Raw genomic sequence first — 16757 nt, forward strand, 5'->3', positions numbered from 1 at the left:
GATCCTCCCACCTCAGCCTCCCAAAGCACTGAAGATTACAGGAGTGAGCCCCTACACCTGGCCTCTTTTGAATAGAGGAGTGTGTCAAAGGAATTTGCAGAGATAGTTGAAACCATCTCAATATCTTTCTTTGGGTCTCACATTTTTCACCCATTCAGTCCCTAAGTTACTTAAGGTCTTTTAATTTCACTTTGCACATTTCTCATTGAGGCCAATAATCTTTGCCTCACATAAACCAGGTGGAAATGCTTGGTAAGTATGAAGCATTTCACAAAGGTCAGGGTTCATCTTCATGGCTGCTGTTAGAAATGGATCTGACAGCTGCGTCCCCTGCATGATCATTCCAGAGTCTCCACTGGGCCCGTTCTCTGTCTGGATCTGTACAGAGCCCTGCACCAATGGCTGAGTCCCCAGCAGGTCCGAGGTGTGGCTCCAGCAGGTCCTGTGGCTGAGGCACCCTAGGTGTCTTCATCCAGGAATTCCAGGAGTCCATGTGATTCCTCTCCCGAATGAGGATGCCTCCCTCCTGGGTCACATACCCTGCTGGACGTCTGTTCCCACAGCCTTTCCTGTAGTCCACAGAAGGGAATGTCCAGGTCTCATAGTAACCCAGTGAGTGGTATGAGAGCAAATCAGTGAAGAAGTCACCACCAGAGTGTTGGCTGAGTGAGCCCAGGGCCACCCAAATACATTTGCTGCGCTCTGGAGTAAAACAGAAGATGATCTGGTGGTCTTTGTACTTGGTGTGAGTGGAGAAATAGGTTCTGGGCCTGGACAAAGCTAACTGGCTTCTGCCCAGTAGAATACAGCCAGGGGACAGGATAGTAAGCGGATGTTATGAACACTGGAATGCCAATAAATTTGACAATCTAGATGAAATGGACAAACTCCTTGAAAAACACAGAGGACCAAAGCTTACTCAGTAAGAAGTAGATAACCTGGGCTGGGTGCAGTAGCTCGTGCCTGTAATCACAGCACTTTGGGGATCACTCGAGGTCAGGAGTTCGAGACCAGCCTGGCCAACATGATGAAACCCTGTCTCTACTAAAAAATACAAAAATTAGCCGGGCAAAAAAACAAACAAAAAATAAATAGATAACCTGAATAGTCTTAAGTCAGTTAAAGAAATTGAATTTATAATTTAAAAACCTTCCCAGAAGGGAAGAAAGCTTCAGGCCCATATGGCTTCACTGGTAAATTCTACCAAACGTTTAAAGAAGACATAATACTCATTTAACACAAATTCTACCAGAAAATTAAAGAGGAAGGAACCCTTCTCAATTCATTCTATGAAGCCAGAATTACTCTGATACCAAAATGGCACTAAAGACATTACAAGAAAACTACAACCCAATATCACTCATGAACAGAGATACAAAAATTAGTAACTATATTTTAGCAAGCAGACTCCAATAATATAAGGACAATAATATATCTTAACCAAGTAGGGTTTATCTCAGGAATGCAAGATTGGCTTAATCCTCCCCAAATTGATCTATTCCAGCTAAAAACAAGTTCCATCAAAATTCCAGCAGGCTTTTTTTGGCAGGGGGTGGGGAGGTGGTGGATGGTGGGGTTAGAAATTGACAAACTGATTCTATTATTTATATGGAAAGGCAAAGAAACTAGAATAACCAAAACAACTTTGAGAGAATTGAATTTGGGGGAATAATATTACTTGACCTCAAGGCTTATCGTAAAGCTAGAGTAATCAAAACCATTTGTGGTATTAGTGCAACAATAGTGAATAGATAATGGAATGCCAGGAAGAATCCAGAAATTGATCCACACCTATACAGACAACGATTTTCTCATTTATTTATTTATTTTGAGACAAAGTCTTGCTCTGTTGCCCAGGCTAGAGCGCAGTGGTATGATCTTGACTCACTGCAACCTCCACCTCCTGGGTTCAAGCAATTCTCCTGCCTCAGCCTTCTGAGTAACTGGGATTGCAGTTGCCCACCCCTATACCAGGCTAATTTTTTGTATTTTTAGTAGAGACAGAGTTTCGCCATGTTGGCCAGGCTGGTCTTGAACTCCTGACCTCAATGATCCACCCACCTTGGCCTCCTAAAGTGCTGGGATTACAGGTGTGAGCCACCACACCCGGCCTCAGACAACTGATTTTCCAACAAAAGCAACTGAGTGGTGAAAGGATAGCATATCCAACAAATGTGCTGGATTGATTATGTCATATGCAAAAAAATCAACTGTGATTCCTACCTCACATCATACAAACAAATGAACACAAACTGGAACAGAGACCAAATTAAAACTTTAAATTATAAAACTTCTAAATAGGAGATAAATCTTTGTGAACTTAGGTTACACAACACACTAAAAAGCACAATCCATAAAAGAAAAAGTTGATAAATTGGACTTCAACAAAATTAATAAAATTTTCTATTTGAAAAGTTGTTATAAGAATGAAAAGACAAGCCACGGACAGGCACAAAAAATTTGCAAATCACATATCTGAGGAAGCACTAGTATCTAGAAGTACAAATGTACAATGCATAAGAAAATCTCAAAGCTGGCCGGGCACAGTGGCTCATGCCTGTAATCCCAGCACTTTGGGAGGCCGAGGCGGGCAGATCACCGGGTCAGGAGTTCGAGACTAGCCTGGTCAACATGGTGAAACTCCATCTCTACTAAAAATACAAAACTTAGCTGGCTTGATGGTGGGGAACTGTGATCCCAGCTACTCGGGAGGCTGAGGCAGGAGAATCACTTGAACCCAGGAAGCGAAGGTTGCAGTGAGCCGAGATTGCGCCATTGCACTCCAGCCTGGACAACAAGAGTGAAACTCCATCTCAAAAAAAAAAAAAAAAAAGATGCTCAACATTATTAGTAATTATGTAATTATGTAAATTAAAATCACAATGAGACACCACTGCATATCTTATAGGATGCCTAAAATTTAAAATACTGACTACAAGTTTTGATAAAAATGAGGGGCAACTGGAACGCGGGTCCATGGCTGGTAGAAATGTAAAATGGTCCAACCACTTCCAAAAACAGCTTGCCAGTCTGTTAAACAGTTAAGTGTACATCTACCACATGACACAGCCATTCCAATCCTAGGTATTAACCCAAAGAAACCAAAGCAGATGTCTAAACAAAGACATGTACACAAATGCTCGTAGCAACTTCATTTAGAATAGCCAAAGAATTGGAAGTACCACCAGAGTACATCAGGGTGAATGGATAAACAAACGGTGGTCTAGCCACATGGGAGAATTGTATTCAGCAATAAAAAGACATGAACTATTGACATGCTCTGCAACCTGCGTGAATCTCAAAGCACTTCTGCCAAGGGAAAGGAGAAACACCCCCGAAAGTGCCCACTATATTATTTCAATTGTATAAAATTCCAGGAAATGCAAACTAATCTGCAGTAACAGAAAACAAATCAGTGTTTCTCTGGGGAAACTTTTGGGGGCAATGAAATGTTTATTATCTTGCTGAGGTGATCATTTCATGAACGTGTGTATATGTCAATATCACATGTACATTTTAAATTAGAGAAAAAACTGTAAAAATATGTTCTAGGCTAAGTATGGTGGCTCATACCTGTAACTCCAGCACTTTGGAAGACTGAGGCGGGCAGATCACTTGAGCCTGGGAGTTTAAGACCAGCCTGGCTGAGATGACGAGACCCTGTCTCTGCAAATAATCTAAAAATTGGGAGAGTGTCATGGCACACGCCTGTAGTCCCAGCTACTTGGGAGGCTGAGGCTGAAGGATCCCTTGATCTCAGGAATTTGAGGCAGCAGTGAGCTATGATCACACCCCTGTACTCCAGCCTGGGCCACAAAGCAAGACTGTGTGTCTAAAAAAATAAATTAATTAAACAAAAAAATATATTTTTTTGAGACAGAGTTTCACTCTTTTTGCCCAGGCTAGAGTGCAGTGGCACGATCTCGCCTCACTGCAACCTCCACCTTCTGGTTTCAAGCGATTCTCCTGCCTCAGCCTCCTGAGTAGCTGGGATTACAGGCACCTGCCACCATGCCTGGCTAATTTTTGTATTTTTAGTAGAGACAAGGTTTTACCATGTTGGCCAGGCTGATCTCGAACTCCTGACCTTGTGATCTGCCTGCCTTGGCATCCCAAAGTGCTGGGATTACAGGCATAAGCCACTGCGCCTGGCCAAAAAAATTTATTTATTTAGAGACAGAGTCTCGCTTTGTTGCCCAGGCTGGAGTGCAGTGGCACGATCTTGGTTCACTGCAAGCCCCGCCTCCCGCGTTCACGCCATTCTCCTGCCTCAGCCTCCTGAGTAGCTGGGACTACAGGCACCCACCACCATGCCCGGCTAATTTTTTATATGTTTAGTAGAGACGGGGTTTCACAGTGTTAGCCAGGATGGTCTCCATCTCCTGAGCTCGTGATCCACCCATCTGGGCCTCCCAAAGTACTGGGATTACAGATGTGAGCCACCGCACCCGGCCAATATTTTTTAAATATATGCTAGTAAGCCACGCTGTCTCTTGGCGTTTGTACACCTAGTGGGGAGACATGTGACCTTGAAAATCAGGAGATCTGGCCAGGTGTGGTGGCTCACACGTGTAATCCCAGCACTTTGGGAGGCTGAGGCCGGTGAATCACCTGAGGTCAGGAGTTCAAGACCAGTCTGGGCAACATGGTGAAATCTCATCTCTACTAAAAATGTAAAAATTAGCTGGGCGTGGTGGTGAGTCCCTGTAACCCCAGCTACTTGGGAGGCTGAGGTGGGGAGAATCGCTTGAACCCAGGAGTCAGAGGCTCCAGTGAGCCGAGATCATGCTACTGCACTCCAGCCTGGGTGATGGAGCAAGACTTCCATCTCAAAACAAAACAAAACAAAAAGAAAAGAAAATCAGGAGATCCGAAATCTGGTCTCCGCTTGGCCACAGTGATCATGACCTTAAAGCCAGTCCCCAAATGTCTCTGGGATTTCTTTCCTAGGCTGTTGCATGGGAAAAGCATTCCCTTCCGTCACCTACCACAGAGGTGGTGCAGCCTTGGAGATCAAGGTTCCTGACGGTGCTCAGCTTAGTGCCTTGTAAGCACTTCCAGTGGGTGTTCACTAAATGCTTGTTTATCGGGTGTCCTTTGGGGGTCAGGTGGCCATGGCTCCAAGTTCTGAGAGCTGCAGCCTCTCTCCACGTGTCTTTGTCAGAGTTTGTTACTGAGGCTGGGGTCAGGCTGAGTCACTCTGCCGGCCACAGTCTCATAGATATGAGATTGTTTGGAAATGAAGACTGGGCAGGTCTTTGAACTTAGCATGGCTCACACCGATTCACTAATCGTTCTTCCTAAGCGCAGGTGCTCCAAAGACATGACTCCACAGATAAGGAAAGATGCACAGGCCAAGGTTCCCAGGAGGGCAAAGCGTGAGCCTGGGCTCAGGGCGAGGCCTGGTGGCGTTCTCTTAGTTCAGCCCACTCATTCGGATTCACGATTACACCTGGGCGTGGTGTGCCAGGTTAGGCAGTTTGCAGGAGTGACTGGAAGGCCCTCCAGTGAAAACGTCACTCAAAAAACCAGAGCAATTCCATTTTCAGGCATAGAAGAAAATAGTGCTGATTGAAAATTCAGTATATATTAATGCAGGAGTCATAGGACCTCTTCTTGCGAATAACTTGATCAACAATTAATTTGCCATAAGTTGCATCCTTGAATAAAGAGAACATTCTCTGGGTGGCTGGGCACTGTGGCTCGTGCCTATAATCCCAGCACTTTGGGAGGCCGAGGCAGGTGGATCACAAGGTCAGGAGATTGAGACCATCCTGGCCAACATGGTGAAACCCCATCTCTAATAAAATACAAACAATTAGCCGGGCATGGTGGTGTACACCTGTAGTCCCAGCTACTCGGGAGGCTGAGGCAGGGGAATCACTTGAACCTGGGAGGCAGAGGTTAGAGTGAGCACTCCAGCCTGATGACGGAGCAAGACTCCGTCTCAAAAACAAAAAGAAAACATTCTCTGGAGTGTAATTACGATATAATTCAGGCTTTCTTGTCATCCAGACTGTGCTGTTTTCAGCTCCACCCAGAGTGATTGGGCTGTTCTAGAACAGTTCTAGTGATTAGATTGTTCTAGGCTTGGCCTCCACTTCCTTGTCTGAAATCCACAGTTACAGCACTTGGGTGGTGGAGGAGCCTTAGGGGCGATGGCATCACCACCCCATTTTGCAGATGAAGAGCCTGAGCCCTGGAATTCGATGGAGCCGTGTTGCCCAGCAGGTTTCCGACAGTCCCAGCCTTGCCAAGGCTGACAGGCCTCCTGGTCAGGAAGGGGTAGGGAGCAGGGCCTTGGGGCTGTTGCGCTCTAATGGGCAGCCCCCTCCAGGTTGGATGAGGCAGCCCTCATTCCCTGGCTGGCGGCCAGGCCACTCAGAAAGCCAGTCTGCATGTCAGTTAGCTGCTTGGTGAGTCCTCCGTGGAGCTTGTGGGGAATGTGCCCAGGGAACTGGTAGATCCCACACAGTGGAGGTTTCTTTCAGGGAACTCCCCCAAACTTCTGGCATCAGAGCCTCCTGGGTTGACTGACTCAGTCACTTTTCAGATACTCCCCCCTGCCTCTTCAGAAGATCCTGGGTTTCAACATTGGAAGAGACCTTAGCTGTGTTTTACTTTCTGCCTCCAGTAGGAATACTTCTTTCAACATTCTCATATACATATATATATATATGTTGGTTTTTTTTGACAGAGCCTTGCTCTGTTGCCGAAGCTGGAGTGCAGTGGTGCCACCATAGCTCACTGCAACCTCCCCCTTCCCAGTTCAAGCAATTCTCCTGCCTCAGCCTCCCGAGTAGCTGGGATTACAGGCACACGCCACTTGAGGTCTCGCTCTGTGGCCCAGGCTGGAGGCGGTCATGCGATCTCAGCTCACTGCAGCCTCTGTCTTTCAGGCTCAAACCATCCTTGCATCTCAGTCTCCTGAGTAGCTGGGACTACAGGCACGTGCCACCACACCCGGCTAATATTTTGTATCTTTTGTAGAGACAAGGTCTCACTATGTTGCCCAGGCTAGTCTTAACTCCTGAGCTCAAGCGATCCTCCCACCTCAGCCTCCCAAAGTGCTAGGATTATAGGCATGAGCCACCACACTCAGCCCAGACTTCATTTCTTGGTCTTTTTTACCTGTGGCTGGCCTCTTTTCTCAGGCTTCAAAAGGCCCCAGTCTCCTCAAGCTCTTAGAAACTTCCCTTTCATGAAAACCTGCTCTTTGTAATGGTTCCTTTAAAAACCAAACCTTAGAAACATTTTGGGCCGGGCACAGTGGCTCATTCCTATAATCTCAGCACTTTGGGAGGCCAAGGTGAAGGATTGCTTGCAGCCAGGAGTTCAAGGCCAGCCTGGCCAACATAGCAAGATCCCATCTCGTTTTTTAAAAACATATTTTTAATTAAAAAAATGAAATGTGCCATATTTCCTCCCCTTCTCCCTATCCTCCTCTTTTGCTCAAATACTGTAAAGTGAGTCATAGACATTATGACATCTTATCCCTAAATATCTTACTATGGATCTCTAAAAAATAAAGTCATGGACTGGGTGCAGTGGCTCACACCTGTAATCCCAGCACTTTGGGAGGCTGAGGTGGGCAGATCACAAGGCTAAAAATACAAAAATTATTCGGGCGTGGTGGTGCATGCCTGTAATCCCAGCTACTCAGGAGGCTGAGGCAGGAGAATCACTTGAACCCGGTAGGCAGAGGTTGCAGTGAGCTGAGATCACGCCACTGCACTCCAGCCTGGGCAACAGAGTGAGACTCTGTCTCTAAATAAATAAATAAAAAGTCATGTTTTTATATAATACTTTCATTTCACATACCAAAAGTTAAAATAATTCCTTAATATCATCTAATAGCCCCATCATATTCAAATATCTACAGCAGCCCCAAAATGTTTTTGTGATTGCTTCTGTTAGACACCAGGAGGTGCCATTGAGGTTTTAGTTTAGGGTTTGTTTTTATGCCCTTTTTAAATTGCAGCCATGTGGATTTGAACCCTAAAGCCAGGGAAGGACCAGCTGGTGTTTACAAATGCTCAAAGGCTACCTTTCTCCCTTGATATGGTTTGACTGTGTCCCCACCCAAATCTCATCTTGAATTCCCACATGTTGTGGGAGGGACCTGGTAGAGGTAATTGAATCATGGGGGCAGGTCTTTCCCAAGCTGTTCTCATAATAGTGAATATGTCTCATGAGATCTGATGGTTTTAAAAAGAGGAGTTGCCCTGCACAAGCTCTCTCTCTTTGCCTGCTGCCATCCATGTAAGATGTGACTTGCTCCTCCTTGCCTTCCACCATGATTGTGAGGCTTCCCCAGCCACATGGAACTGTAAGTCCAACTAAACCTCTTTCTTTTGTAAGTTGCCCAGTCTCAGGTACGTCTTTATCAGCAGCGCGCTTTACCCGATCTGCAACCTGATGTCAGGTTTCCTTGCCGTCTCCCTTTATTGGGTAGGCTTCTTCCCTAATCTTTTACCCATGGTACTGTCTTCAGGGTCCCACCTCAGAGAAGGGATCTCTATGCCAGTGCTCTTGGATGGCTGGGCTGCAAGGCTGGAATCCTGGAGTTTCAGGGACCCACTCAGGGGATTGGTCACCTGAGAGCAAAGCCTGCAGACAGGAGGCAGAGCCAAGACAGGCTGACCGCACATCTGACGCTGCGCTCTGGATCCTGGGCTCCGGCTGTACTGGAAGCCAGGCCTCCCCTGGATTCTTCCGGTAGGTGAAACAATGGGTTCCTTGTGTTGCTAAAACCTGTGTGTTTTCTGGGTTTTCTGTCTCTGAAAACAAAGGTCTTGAATAAAATAGTTCATTAAAGAACAAAGCAGCAGGAAGGTGGGGATGGTTAATGGGAAGAAAGAAAGAAAGAGAGGGAGAGAGAGAAAGAGAGAGAAAAGAAAAGAAAAGAAAAAAGAAAAGAGCCAGGTGCTGTGACTCAAGCCTGTAATCCCCACACTTTCGGAGGCCAAGGCAGGAGGATCACTTGACCCCAGGAGTTTGAGACTAGCCTGGGCAACATAGCAAGACCCCCATCTCTACAAAAAAAAAAAAAATATATATATATATATATATAAATTAGTTCGGTGTGGTGGCATGTGCCTGTACTCCCAGCTACCCAAGAGTCTAAGGTGGGAGGATCGCCTGAGCCCAGGAGGTTGAGTGCAGTTCACGCCACTGCACGTTAGCCTGGGCAACAGAGCAAGACCTGTCTCAAAAAAAAAAAAAAAAAAAAAAAAAAGATGACTGTGACCCCAGCTTGGTTAATGGGCTGGAATAGACAAATGTAGAGAATTAGAGAGAAGCAAGTGTGGAAGTAAGGAGATGAGTTAGCGGGCCACTTCCATAGACCAGGGAAGAGATGCTGGTGGGTTGATGACAGAGAGATCAGTGAAAAATGGAGATTGCTGGAGATTGTTAAGACTATAATTGAGAGACGTTTAGGAGGTGAAATCAATGGAGCTCAGTAATGGACTGGAGAGTGGGTGATGGGGAGGGAGAGGTTACAAATGTTTGCTGGTTTTTACTTCCTTCATTGGATGGATGGTGGTACCACTTACTGAATCTGGGGTCACAGGGAAAGTACCAGGCTTTTTGGGGAAACCATGCATTTAGTTTTGTGCATGTTGTGGTTGAGTCCTCCCACATTCTGGGATGGGACCTGATAGGGCTCCTTGATCACATCTATCCCTGAAAACAATCCTTGTAGCTAACAGGTTGTAGCACGCTGACACATCCCACTCAAAGCACACGGACTGAGAACTGGGAAGGATGGAGAACAGCTGCTGTCCCTCACAGAGATCTGGGAGAAAAGGGTGTTCCAGGTTAGGATTTGGGTGTTCTTGCCATCCTTAGTGCCATTGAAATGTCAACTTGATCAAACCTCCACATCCCAAAGGTGTGCTATTTCTGCTCTTTCAACCTATCTTTACTACTCTTAGTCTTGGGTTCTGCATTAATGTTGATGTTGGCTGGACACAGGGGCTCTTGCCTGTAACCCCAGCACCTTGGGAGGCTGAAGCGGGTGGATCACTTGAGGTCAGGAGTTCGAGACCAGCATGACCAACATGGTGAAACTCCTTCTCTACCAAAAATACAAAAATTAGCCAGATGTGGTAGCATGCACCTGTAGTTCCAGCTACTCGGGAGGCTGAGGCAGGAGAATTGGTTGAACCCAGGAGGTGGAGGTTGCGGTGAGCTGAGGTCGTGCCACTGCACTTCAGCCTGGCGACAGTTTCATTTGCATTAACCTCTCTGTTGTATTGTACTAGTTGTTTTGGAGACTGGGTAGGGGAGTGGTGCAGTCATGACTCACTGCAGCCTCCAACTCCTGCGCTCAAGTCATCCTCCTGCCTCAGCCTCCTGAGTAGCTGGGATTACAGGCACACACTACCATCCCCGCCTAATTGTTGTATTTTTTGTAGGGATAGGGTCTCACTATGTTGCCCAGGCTGGTCTTAAACTCCTGGCCTCAACAGATCCTCCTGCCTCAGCCTCCTAAAGTGCTGGGATTACAGGCATGAGCCACCACACCCAGCTTGTTTTAGCTGTGCCCTAGTTTTTATTCTTTGATCCCATCTGAGAATATTTGCCCTTGAATAGCAAAGTTTAATCCATTTTTATGTCTTACAATTGATGTTTTTTCTTCTTCATCTTATTTTATGCTTTTTTCTTATATGTTCTTGCTATTTTTTAATTTTTCTTTTCTTTGGCTGTATTGATTAACTTTGCTTAATTTTTATATCCATGATTTGAGGTTTTACATTCTATTTGTATTTTATTAATAGTACCTACAGGCTGGGCATCGTGGCTTACGCCTGTCATCGCAACACTTTGGGAGGCCAAGGCAGGAGGATCACTTGAGGTCAGGAGTTCGAGACCAGCCTGGGCAACATGGTGAAACCCTGTCTCAACAAAAAATACAAAAATTAGCTGGGCATGGTGCCTGGGCTGTGCCTGTAGTCCCAGCTACTCTGGAGGTTGAAGTGATTGACCCTGTGAGGTGGAGGTTGCAATGAGCCGAGATCGTGCCATCGTACCCCAGCCTGGGTGACAGAGCCAAACTCTGTCTCAGAAAAAAAGAAAAAAATAATTGCCTACGGAGCCCTGGAGACCCTTGCTGGTACTTAGGAATCCCTGGTATGGCTCCGTCCTCCTATGATGGGGGGCCCCACAGGTTGACCATTGCACGCAGGCTCCCAGAGGTCGCAGAGCCAGCCCTGCCTCTCCCCAGGGAGCCCAGAGGTCCCAGAGCCAGCCCTTCCTCTCCCCAAGGAGCACAGTCCCTGAGCTGGCTGACCTTGATGTCCCGTGTCATTGCTACATGGAGGGACACTCCTCTGTGTCCCTCCTCCGCCCCCACCATCCTCCTGGGGACAGCTGGGCTGATGCCCCAGCAAATCCGCAGCTCCCAGCAGTTCTCAGATGCAGCCACATGGCCCACTGGGCTCTGCAAACACTTGGTTTCGCATTGAGGTCCTGGCCTACCCCAGATGAAACAGTGACTCAGCCAACAACCTCAGGCCTCCCTCAGTCAGCTGCCTCTAATACTCCTTTCCTCCTTTTCACATCCACCATCCTAAACCCAAAAGAAAGGCATCACAATAAAACTGCTTGCTATCCGTTGTTTAATTCACACTAAGATTTAATTAAGTGATAATGCTTCATCAATTAACTTTCCCTGTAGTGTTTTTATTTTCAAAGAGAAGCTTAGAGGCCATAAAGGATTTTGTTTTTAAAGACAGAGTCTCATTCTGTCACCCAGGCTGGAGTGTAGTGGTGGGATCTCAGCTCGCTGCAACCTCAGCCTCCAAGGTTAAAGTGATTCTCCTGCCTCAGCCTCCTGAGTAGCTGGGATTATAGGCACCTGCCACCATGCCCGGCTAATTTTTGTATTTTAGTAGAGACAGTTTCACCATGTTGGCCAGGCTGATCTCAAACTCCTGAGCTCAGGCGATCCACCTGCCTTGGCCCCCCAAGGATTACAGGCGTGAGCCAGCGTGCCCAAACATCTGGATCTTTGCCTCTAAGACGCACACAAGCAGGCGTCTCTCAGGGCCCCTCTCAAAGACAGGCCAACGCGTGAGCAGCACCCCTGAGCCCGGTGCCGTCCGGGGCCTCTCTCAGCCTCCACCCACAGAAGCCCAATATGCCGTCAGGGGAGGGTGGGAAGCTCTGACACAGAGACTGCGGGGGCATTTGCCCCATGTTTGGAAGATGCTGGGGTCCTGATACCCTCAAACTCAGCCCTGGGGCCTGCCTTGGTGGAGCTGAGACTACCTGGAGCCACCTGGAAAATGCACCCCACCCTCCGCCTCTTGCTGATGTGTCCCATAGTCCAGCTCCAGAGCGCCGAGGGGCCGATGGGAGAGCAGGAATTGGAGCTGGGTCCCAGCACCCCGCTGAGAGGCTGTATCCAGGCACACCGTCTTGTCCCAGTGTCCTTGTCAGGACGTGGAGATAGCAAAGCCTGTCCCTGAGGCTCCAACAAAATCAAAGGCGTGCTGTCTTAGTGGGGAACTGTGTATTTGTGGAAAAGCAGAAAAGCGAGCAAGGGCTGCAGGGAATTTCTGTGGAAGTCAAGGGCAGGACGTACAGCCCGGTCCAGTGTTCGTCAGCAGGTCATCGTCCACCAGCCCCGCGACGCCGACCGCCTCTGAAGCCCAGAGGCCCTCCTCTGCTTCTCTCCAGCCCTGCATCCCTCTCCCTGGACAGCAGCGCTCCTGGGAAGGGCTGAGCACCTGCTCCCCAGCGTGCACTTGTGTGAGTTTTAGGGTGGCCAAGTGCCAATCGTGGTCCCCTCTGCACAGCCCTGGCATTCAGATGTCACTTACTGAGGCCTGAGAGGGGGCACCTGAGTGACCGCTGGCCCACCGTCCCTTCAGCTGTGGGTGGGGTGGGGGACCCCCATCATCCAGGTGTGAGGGTGCTTGGAAATTCCTTAAGCAGTGCATAGAGGCAACAGGGACCAACATCCCCATGTCCAGAGCCCCCCACATCCCACTGGAACAGTCCAGGGACAAGCAATCTGACCTTTGTCCTTGATATGCTATTAACTTACCTGGAGAGCTCTATAGATCCTCTGTGCCTCAGTTTACCAATATGAAAAATGGGAGGGGGTGGACTGGATGGATCTCCTAGGTCTCCTGGGCACAGCCCCTGCTGTCCTCACAGAGGCCACTGGAGGGCAGCACCTCCTCTGTCCGGGCTGCGGGTTCTGCTCCGCCCCTCCAATCTGTTTAAGAACTTTCCTTGCTTTAGGTTTTGGGGGTTTTTTTGTTTTTCTTTACAAAATGGCACCAACAAAGAAGGTCTTTCAGAGAATTTCTGGCACTAGTGAGGGGAACACCCACTGCCGGCACCATGGAACAGCTAACGGCTGTTTCTAAGGGATGTTTTGTTTCTCAAAACGTTTATTGAGCAACATGAATTTGCAGGAACCAATACTGGAGCATCAAGATCCCAGGTCCCGCTAGGGTCTGCCCAGCTTCTGCCCCCCAGAAGCCGTTGCTCAGTGACTTCCTTCCCACTGACAACGTGGTTTTGTGGCTGTTTAAAGAACACGATTCTTTCTGCTGTCCCTAGGAGAGGATGCCCCGTTGTGGCTGGGGGCCCACGCGAGCCCTCCAGCTTCTAGGAGGTTTGTAGAAAACAAAATTGGCCTCAGCAATGTAGTTTCTAAAGTGAACGTTTGCCCAAAAGTAATAGCACTGGAAGGCCTTCTGTTTCTTCTTGGGTTTGCTTTTAGTTTTAGTTTTTTGTTTTTTGTTTTTTGAGTCAGAGTCTCTCTCTGTCGCCCAGGCTGGAGTACAGTGGCGCGATCTCGGCTTACTGCGGCCTCCACCTCCTGGGTTCAAGCAATTCTCCTGCCTCAGCCTCGCGATTAGCTGGGATTACAGGCACGCGCTACCACGCCCAGCTGATTTTTGTAATTTTAGAGGCGATGGGGCTTCACCATGTTGGCCAGTCTGGTCTCAAACTCCTGAACTTAGGTGATCCTCCCACCTCAGCCTCCCAAAGTGCTGTGGTTACAGGAGTGACCCACCATGCCCGGTCCCTTAGTTTTAGTTTTTAAACTAAATTCAGGGCCAGGCATGGTGGCTCACACCTATAATCCCAGCACTTTGTGAGGCCGAGGTGGGAAGGATTCCTTGAGCCCAGGAGTTCCAGACCAGCTTGGGCAATATAGCAAGATCCTGTCTTTATGAAAAATACAAAAATTAGCCAGGCGTGGTGGTGTGCACCTGTGGTCCCAGCTGCTCGGGAGGCTGAGGCAGGAGGATTGCTGGAGCACAGGAGGCTGAGGCAGCAGTGAGCTGTGATCATACCATTGTACTCCAGTGAGGGAGACAGAGTGAGATCCTATCTCAAAAAAAAAAAAAAAAAAAAAAAGGCCCTTGTTCACTTCCTGTTGCTCCACCTGCCCTGGCCTCCCCACCTCTCTCTCATCCTGCTTGAGCCTCCGCATCTGGGAAATACCTGCTGTTCCCCTAGACTCCCCCTCCTTGCTGCCCCAGGTGGGACCCACTCCCAGAATGCACACCTGGAGGCACTCACACGGCAGTAACAGGGACCACCTGCCTCCCGCCCAACCCTGACCTGCAGGAGGGGTGTCTGCCACAGTAGCGCCTCAGGAAACTGTTTGTTTGTTTGTTTGTTTGTCTGTCTGTCTGTTTGTGGCAGGGTCTCGCTCTGTCACCCAGGCTGGAGTGCAGTGGTACAGTCTCAGCTCACTGCAACCTCCGCCTCCAGTGCTCAAGTGATCCTTCCACCCCAGCCTCCAGAGTAGCTGAGACCACAGGTGTGCAGCACCATGCCCAGCTAATTGTTTATTTTTTATAGAGACAGGGTCTTGCTATGTTGCCCAGACTGGTCTCAAACTCCTGGGCTCAAGCAGTCGTACTGCCTCAGCCTCCCAAAGTACTGGGATTATGAGTGTGAGCCACCGTGCCTGGCCCCAGGAAATTCACATTGCATGATTCAGTCCAACCAGCAGCTTCCTGGCTCATATTTGCCTTTCCAGAAAGCAGACTCTCCCAGGCTAAGCGTCAGACCCGCCATTCCTCCATGAGAACCACACTGAGTGCCGGTGAACACCCTGTAAACTGTCACCGTTGGAACAATTGTGCTTCCAGGTCTTCGAGAAGTGCAGGGAAAATGACAGCTTGCTCGGTGCTCCTAAAGTGCTAGGATTGCTCAGGGCTGAGGGTGCTTCAGAAACCCAAGCTTTTTGTCCTCAAAGTTATTTTTGTAAGTGCTGAAAGTAATGGTTTTTCTGGATCCATTAGTCATATGGGAGTATTGCCTGGGTCCTCCTCCTTCAACGCAAAGGGAGGACTCATAGAATGGTGGAAAGATAACCGGCTTAGAGTCTGAGACCTGAGTTCAAATCCTGGCTCTGTTGCTAATGAAAGCTGGGCCCCAGTTTCTCTACCTGTAACTTGGCGATCAGGGATCCCCACTCATGGCGTTGCTGATCCATGGGAATTTTCGGGAATGTTTATTTAAATTATTTTTATTTTCATTATCGTGGAGACAAGGTCTCATTATGTTGCCCAAGGTGGTCTTGAACTCCGGGGCTCAAGCAATTCTCCTGTCTTGGCCTCCTGAAGTGCTGGGATTACAGGCATGAGCCACCATGCTCAAGAACTTTCAGGAACTTTTGAAGCACAACATAAATGTGAGTGACCCTGGTAAATAAAACATCCCAAGAGCTAGCTTGGTGCCGAGCCCAGTTCCCGCCTGCCTCATCCCAGACACCCAGCCTCGCTTTCTGCATTTGCAGCTGCACTCCTGCCTCAGACCAGAATCTCCCGGTGGCCCTAGGTGGCTGCAGGGAGCACGTGGCTCCTCCAGCCCAGGAATCCAGTGGAGGAGATTTCTGGAGACCACCATGATTCCACCCAGAGGGCAGCCCTTCCCTCCTACTGGACACACTCTTTCTAGAGCCATGGTGCAGCCACTTCCATAGGCGAGCCTTCCCTGAACAGGAGCATAATGGGAGCAGTTGGCTCAGCTCTGGGCTCACAGCTCAGGGCACAAGGGTAAAGAGGCTATCCTCTCGAGCTCATTGTCATCCCTGGGGTAAAACAGAAGATGGTCGGGTGGCCTTTGTGAGGTGGGTGAAGGACACAGCAAGAAGGAGGAGAGATCAGTGCCCTGTGTTCAGTGCAGAGAATGGCATGTGCAAAGGCCCTGTGGCCAGAGCACATGTGGTGTCTCTGAGGAACGCTGCAGCCAGAGCTCAGTGAGAAAAGGGAGGGCAGAAACAGAGGATGCCCAGAAAGCGGCCAGGGCCAATGAGGCAGACCACAGCTAGGGCTTCAGAATTCATTCAAAGTGTAATGACGGCCAAGGGTGGTGGCTCACGCCTCTAATCCCAGCACTTTGGGAGGCCGAGGTGGGTGGATCATCTGAGGTCAGGAGTTCAAGACCAGCCTGACCAACATGGTGAAACCCTGTCTCTACTAAAAATACAAAAATTAGCCAGGCATGGTGGTGCATGCCTGTAATCCCAGCCACTCGGGAGGCTGACACACAAGAACTGCTTGAACCTGGGAGGTGGAAGTTGCAGTGGGCCGAGATCACGCTGCTGCACTCCAGCCTGGGCAATAGAGTGAGACTCAGTCTCAAAAAAAAAAGAGAGAGAGAGATTATAGCACACTTTTTAATACTACCTATATTATAACATTGAATAAAAGATTAATTTTTTTAAAAAAAGTGTAATGGGAAACACCGGAAGTTTTGAAGTAGGAAAATGA

Source organism: Macaca fascicularis, chromosome 1 (assembly GCF_037993035.2).
Source record: "Macaca fascicularis isolate 582-1 chromosome 1, T2T-MFA8v1.1".
NCBI lineage: Eukaryota > Metazoa > Chordata > Mammalia > Primates > Cercopithecidae > Macaca > Macaca fascicularis.